The sequence below is a fragment of the Montipora capricornis genome, chromosome 2 (genome assembly GCF_036669925.1).
Source record: "Montipora capricornis isolate CH-2021 chromosome 2, ASM3666992v2, whole genome shotgun sequence".
NCBI classification, from domain to species: domain Eukaryota; kingdom Metazoa; phylum Cnidaria; class Anthozoa; order Scleractinia; family Acroporidae; genus Montipora; species Montipora capricornis.
Window position 1 is genome coordinate 66012070 of NC_090884.1, and position 7500 is coordinate 66019569.

The window sequence follows — 7500 nt, forward strand, 5'->3', positions numbered from 1 at the left end:
CTGTTCGTCCCATGGTATTTACCTTGGCAGCTTGCATGCTATGGGTTCGAGCCCTGTTCAAGTTGGATTTATTCAGGTTTTCGTCGCAATTGTTTAAGTTGCTGCTTAACTGCGTTGATCTCCAACTCTCACGTATTGTTCAAATATATCAGCATTTCATGTATCCTATATCATTCATTCGTTCACATCTTACGGTGTATCATATTCGAAATCGCAAGTGATCGGCTCCCAGAGAAGTGTAGCGAAATTGCACGGTCATAGATTCGAGCCCCGTTTCAAGCATGGCTTTGTTCCAGGCTTTCTTTGCAACTGATCAAGTTGCTTCTTAACTGCGATGATCTCGAGCTCTCATGTACGAGGTTTCATCTGTTGCTTGTGTTTATGATTGCAATGGAATTGCAAAGCCGTTTGTGGTGCCATACCAGGACTACTGCACCCATGCATTAATTCCTCTGACTGGCTGAGCCATAAGACAAAAAGCAACTTGCGCGACGCAATTGAATGCCGATTTATGTGTTATGGGGCTAAGTTTATTTTGTAAAGAATATTTGGGACGTTGGAGGCACTAACTAAATCTAAATCCGGGAACTGATTTAGTGAAAAAATTCAAGATATTTCGAGAATAAACTTGGTTAAGATAACCCCCTTTCTTAGTGTGATCTTTAAATGAGATTTTATTATCCACCACAAGGATTTTTCAAACGATTTGTACTCTTAAGTGTTACACGAGACTCATCTCCACTGTCAGTCCAAAATAAACTCCATGAGCATTTTCAACAAGCCAAATTAAAACCTTGGTGAACATTCAATAGCCAGTATTGCTAATTGGCCTTCCGTAAACAAGTGAGCCTGGGATATTAGACAAGAGGTCTATTACGCGCGAACATTTAGGTCGTGTTCTATTGGGATCGACCGTTTCTTGGGTTCGTTGGTTTTTGCGTGGTCCTTTTTCGGTTGGTTTGGTTGATCGACTTTTTCAACCAGGATCAAACTAGGTTGAAACGGTTGAAACATGGGCAGCGACCACTATCGTTTACGTCGGTCGCGGGCTCCAGCTTATGAAACGCCGAGAAGTCCAGTAATGACTATTCCCGTACAGAAGTTTGCAATACGATGTTTATAATCTTGGTACAAGGTTTTTGTCCACTTGTTACTCGAACTTCTGGTGGATTCCGTTTTAAGTCGTGTTCTTTTGGGATCAACCGTTTCAACCGCAACCGGTTTAGGGTTTCTCAACAGAAAACGTTTACAACCGTCTTCGGTTGAAACTTTCAACCAAACAAACGTCAAAGACAACTGTTGAACTTCGTAAGAAACACTTGAAAGTACTGGTGAAATGAAACTGAGGATGAAATTTTACCAGTGTTTGCACAATTTCTCTGAACGTTGAAATATAGTTTTTCTCGTTCCCATGGGAAATTGTTTTCGGTGTTATTTCAGGCAAATATTTATATCTTCAGCTTTCAGGAAATTGTAAAAAGGACTGTAAAATACTTAAAATTATTCTGGTACAAGATTTTTGTCCACTAAAAACTGAAATTGCTCGATTTTCTATCGGATTTCGTCTTAACTTGTACACGAAGGTAAATTTGCCAGCTTGAGAAAGATTTGTGAGCTGACATTTTGAACGGTAGCCCTTCGTCAGAGCGAATTGGGTAATTGTGGGTTATTACTGGTTTATATTGGAGATGGAAGGGCTTTGCCATTGGTGGAACCATGGCCACATGAATAGATTTCTTTAATGAAAAGCTTTCATTAATTAGTGCCGTAGAGATTAAAAATGCTAGTTGAAAACTCAATTTTTGTTAAAAGAATATTTGTAACTTTCTCATTCTCATTCCCAGATCCCATCGTTTTTCTTAGCCGGCGTGGCCTTCGCACGAAAACGAAGGGCTCTGGAGACATCAGCATGTTCTCTACCTTGAATTGACGATTATCGTTAATTGTTAATTTGCTTTTAATTTACTATTATCGTTATTTCAGAACACTGAAAGCTTAATATGGATTATGGGAAATGAACATATTTCTTTTAAAAGCGGAACCCAAACGTCTGGACTCGCAGGACTCAAACCTATAAACGTTTAATTATCAACCCCTTCACTTAACCACAAGACTACCACATCATTAACTGCGAGGATGTCATTCTTAAAAATGTCAATATTTGTTTCTTCCATATGCCGCTGTAAACGTGTATTAACACTCGATAAGAAGCAAGCTTACACAGTGAAGAATCTCGGTTACCAAACTTCAAGAGAAAGCTAACCATTTTAAAATCAAGCCTTAGACTTAACCGTTATTCATTATATTATATATACATTATAAATTTATACTAATTAGTTATGGTAAATAATCGGCACGTTTTTAGTCACTTGATCTTTAGTGGTTAAGTTGATGAAAACAGTTCCTTCGAAGCGGGTGCTCCGGGTTCAAATCCTGTGCAGGGGCTTCTTTTACTTTTTTCTTTTTACTTTCTACCACAAGTCCTGGGACACAGTGTCCTAAATTAACGATAATAGTAAATTGAAAGGAAATTAACAATTAACGATAATCGTCAATTCAAGGTAGAGAACATGTTGGGAGACATAGGATTTACATTCCAAGATTCTAGGACTTCCGGAGTTCACATATGAGTCGTCAATAGCACTAAACATGGCGGAGCTCAGAATTATTACTTTCGAAGAGTCTCTATGTGAAGTTTAGAGAACATGTCCTTTCGTGTCGAACAGAAAGACGCAATAAGTAATAGTTTTAAACAAAGAAACTCTGATTATTTTACTGACCGGCTGGGCCACATCGGCCATTTTAACTTCCGGTTCAAGATTTTATTGTTCACAAGCTAACCAATGAAAAATTTTGAATTTCCTATGTCTCCAGAGCCCTTCGTTTTCTCGTGCGAAGGCCCCGCCAGCTAAGAAAAACGATGGGATATGGGAACGAGAATGCAACTTTCTATGTTATCTTGACACACTGATCGATAGGCCACAAATAGTCTTGTTATGGGTATAGTGATGGCCGAGATACAAACAGCTTTATTCACAAACACGCCATGCGTCTTTCATAAGTATCAACCTCTCTATGCATTAATCACCAAATGTCTCTAGTAATACACTACTTGGTGTTTTCTACAACGAACGTTCGTTCTTAGAAAAGATGAATGACATTGGCATTGACAAAAAGCAACAACACTATGTAATAAAAAAAAAAGATAAATCTAGCCATTAGAGCGACATATTTTATCTTTTGTCGTGGAAATAAGATTTGGGATAGCCCAGCCTTAATGAAACTGTAAATTTTTGTAAAATTTGGTTCATTTGTAAATGTAGTATACAAGTATATCACTCAATTTCAAGTAGCCAGTTAAAGTTTCCATTATTATCGTACTTAATGTGAACTCAGACTTGGCCCTTAGCTGAGCTTTGACAAATCGATCGAGAGACGAAAAAGATAATTGCCGAGAATGGTGGACGCCATCCCACAAGCTCGAACGCACTGCTGTACTTGCCAAGGAACATTGGAGGAAGAGGTTTAAGATCAGTGGAATTGGAGTATAAGCTGATTAAGATCAAGACTGCATTGAAGATCTATGAAAATCTGGACCCTATAATGGGAACTGTGCGACGTCTCGACGAGAGAGCAGCTGAAGAGGTCATCACTCAGTAGGCAAGGACGAAGTACATGTAGAGTATGCAAGAGAACTGGGTTTGGAATTGAAGTTAACGTTTCCCCACCTTACTTGTTCTACAGAGGACAGAGAGGATATTCCAACCCAACAGATTGAGAGAGCTTTGAAGCAAGCCCAAGTGAACATGCCGAGAAGAGAGGTGGAAGACCAAAAGTGGTAAGGAAAACTGTTTGTAAATAGATGGAAGGACGAGGAGCTCCAAAAAGCCTGCTTTAGCTGGATGCACGACTGAAAAACAGTACCAACGCAAACACTTGCCGGACTTCAAGAACTGTATCAGCAACTTCTACCTACAAAGCTGTACTTAGAGCAGAAAGCCAAAATGCAGCACAATCATGATTGCACTCGTCGCATGTGTGGTAAGGGACAAGAGAGTGTTATCCACGTGATAGCTGGATGCAGTGCGATAGTTCAGACCAAGTATCTGGAAAGGCATAAAAAAAGTGCTCAGAATTCTTTGAGGTACTAGACAACTACAACTTGGTACCCAGAACAGAGTACGCATGGTACAAGCAAGTGAAGCCGAAACCAGCCTATGAAGATGATAAAGTCAAAGCCCTGTGGGGTGTCCCCCTATTTGCGGAAAATACGGAAGTACGATCAAACCGTATTGATGTTCGAATCATCGACAACAAAGAAAAGAAAATTTTACCACAATTGCTTGCAATCTCGCAATCTGATTAGCTAATTTGCCGTTGTCGATCAGAGTGTAGACAACGCTGTACGCGTCATGCTCGCGTCAATTTGTCACGCAATGTAATAGCCAATCTGGAACGCGCATTTTGGGAAATACACCAATCACATTGCGAGAAAGTTATAGACAACGCTTGCTCTGTCTTTGAGTCATGATTTTGGTCACGCTCTAAAATAGAAACTTTCTCTGGCGTTGAAAACATGTTGTGGACTCACTCGGCTGCGCCTCGTGAGTCCACAACATTTTGACCACTGTGATGACGAATATCGTTGTCGATAAGAGTACAGACAACGCTGAACCACTTTCGATTTGTTAATCATACTGATTCAGATGAGTTGCCCGTGGATGGAGAATCGAGAAGTGAAAGGAGAGGAGAAGACTCGGAGGTAGGTATAGGCCACTGCGATGGGAACTGAAGTTGCAGCATTGCACAACCCATCATCATGGATGTACTTCAGTGGAGGATATTCCAAAGACTTAGGAAAGTCATAGCCTAGTAGGAGAAAGAAGCAAGGTGATGCTGAAACAAATGCAGAGGGCAATGCTGTCAATTACTCTAAATATAGCAAGAAGTATGAAGATCCTTGAACATTGCAAACTGAACATTGAACTGAACCGATATATATTTATATCTACACTGGAATCTAGAATAGTTTATTGTACTTTCTGCCTAGACAGGCGAGAAGTGATTTCTATTTTGGGGTTATCTTGGCCTCTGTTAGGTATTGTATGTTAGTTTGGTGCTTTTGAGGTCAAGTACTTTTCTAAAATCTGGAATCTATACATGTCAGAGCGGCAAAAATAAAAATTTAACTTAGATTGTTGTACGCCAAGCAAGGCGGTTCTTGCCATAGCAAAATGGAATACCTTGGAGACTATGTACGAGAAACGATTACTAATTCTAGCGCATCAGGCTTATTATCATCTTTTACCATGTCCCATGAGCTGTCTTTTTGTAAAGTATGATAGCAGATACGATTTCAGGAGGAAAATGACTTTTAGATTATCCAGGCCTAGGACTGATATGATCAAGAAAGCATGCTCTTTCTTATAAGTCAATTATTCTGTGGAATGCCCTGGAAAACCAAATGAGATCAATTTGCGACATTGGCGCTTTTAAAAAGTCACTCAGGTGTTCTTTTAAGCCACATAAATTATAAATACGTCGAGTTCTTCTATTAGTTTTATTGTAATTAACTAGGTCTAATTTTATTAATGTACACGACCACATCAGTTTTGCTGAACTTTTTAATCGTGTTTTAAATAAATGCTGTTACTTTATAATAATTCACGATAATTTGATAAGTTTTTAAAGAATTTTGACAGAGTAATATTGTCAATTTGGGATACATTTGATGATAACACAATAATAGATAGATATCAGATTTAAGTTAATTTTTAGCATATAGGATATTTCTTAGTGTTACTAGCATTTATGAACTAGCTTTAAGATTAGAGGTGGATCGAATTTAAGTGAAGTTTATATTTTGAATATATAGGATTTTTATAATTGACCTTTCTTAAGAAATAATTTAGCTTAATTTTAGTGCCAATCGGGCCATTTGAAAAGATTCCAATGGTTGGTCACGTGATTCCACGCCCAGACGGTGTAGTAACAGTAGGCACACTTACGTAACATACTGCTATAACATTGATGATGATGATGATGATATAATAATAATAATAATAATAATAATAATAATAATAATGATGATGATGATAATAATGATAATAATAAAACAATCATCTCTATCTCTTTTAATGTAAGTAAGTGAAATAAATAAAGTTGTTTTTATGATAATAGTAATAATAACAATAATAAAAATATTTACAAACATTAAAATATCTCCAAAAGGTAAGAACTATAAATTTACAAGCAATTAAGTCTTTCTCTGTTTTAAAACTTCAAAAAACAGAAAATAATAATAATAATAATAATAATAATAATAATAATAATAACAAACTTCATTGAGCACTCTTTCATACAAACTTGAATCTTACATGTATCTGGTAAAAATAAATAATAATAATGATAATAATAAAACTCAAATTAAATTAAAAATTTAAATGCCGGCGGTGGCGATGATAATAATGACAACAATGATAATAATAGTAATAATAATAATGATAATAATAAAACAATCATACGTGTATAATCAATTAAAAGAAATCGAACGTTTAAGCCCCGTTTACACGAGCAAGTTTTCCTTGTCAAGGATGAAATTTCGTCGTGTAAACGGACGACAAGGAAAATGTGGCAAGGAATATTAATGAGATTAGTCCCAGTATAGCGCACATGATCATTGCTGTCAAAATATACAAAATGGCGACTAAAACGACAGCAAGTTGTTGATCTGGAACGAGCTTCGACGAGCTAAGGACAGGAACATCTGTTTATGTACTCCCTGAATAACAAGTATTCCGTGCACAGGCTTAAGTTGTCAAGGAAAACTTGTTCATCGTCTACATGAGCAATTATTCCTTGTCAAGGAAATTTGTTGATCATTTACACGAGCAATGATAATTGTCAAGGAAACTTGTCAAGGAAAACTTTTCCGTGTAAACGGGGCTTTACGAGCACAGAAGAAATAACTATAAATCATACCACATTCTCCGGTCTATCCTTTAAATTTAACATAAAACTCTCCTTCATTCAACATCTATTCAACGCCCGCAAGAGAAAACAAGTGAAGGATAATAAAGATAAAGAAATTTGATCAATAAGCGGGAATAAAAAAAAAATCTAAAATCGCAACTCTGAGAAAAAAATTAGTTGTCATGATTGCTTTTTGGTAGTTGCCTTAAAATAAATTTGAGACTGCCGGTAACTTCATTTATTGAAAGAACTTAATCACTTGATGAAATATATTCGGCTTTTTTTAAACCAATTTTTTTGGTGGGGAAATCCCCTTATGAACTGAAACTAAAAGTGAAATCGAAACACAAGGAAGTTTTAAAGTGCATTTTCGCTTTTCATGGTTTAAGCAAGAGAAGTATGAGGTAAGTTCCCCTAGAAGGACTTAATTCGGAGGATCAGTTTATGAAATCGATGCAAGTTATTCTGGTTACTTCATTTGCATTCAGTTGCAAACGTTTGTACCCAGTACTTACACAGTTAGAATGA

At 37.0% G+C, this 7500-nt stretch overlaps 1 protein-coding gene across 4 annotated transcripts in view; it reads left to right on the forward strand.

Annotated features, from left to right (window-relative positions):
* Nucleotides 1–7500, forward strand: part of LOC138031775 (TNF receptor-associated factor 2-like) — a 122896-nt gene that overhangs the window by 26930 nt on the left and 88466 nt on the right. The gene's annotated exons all lie outside the window — the stretch shown is intronic.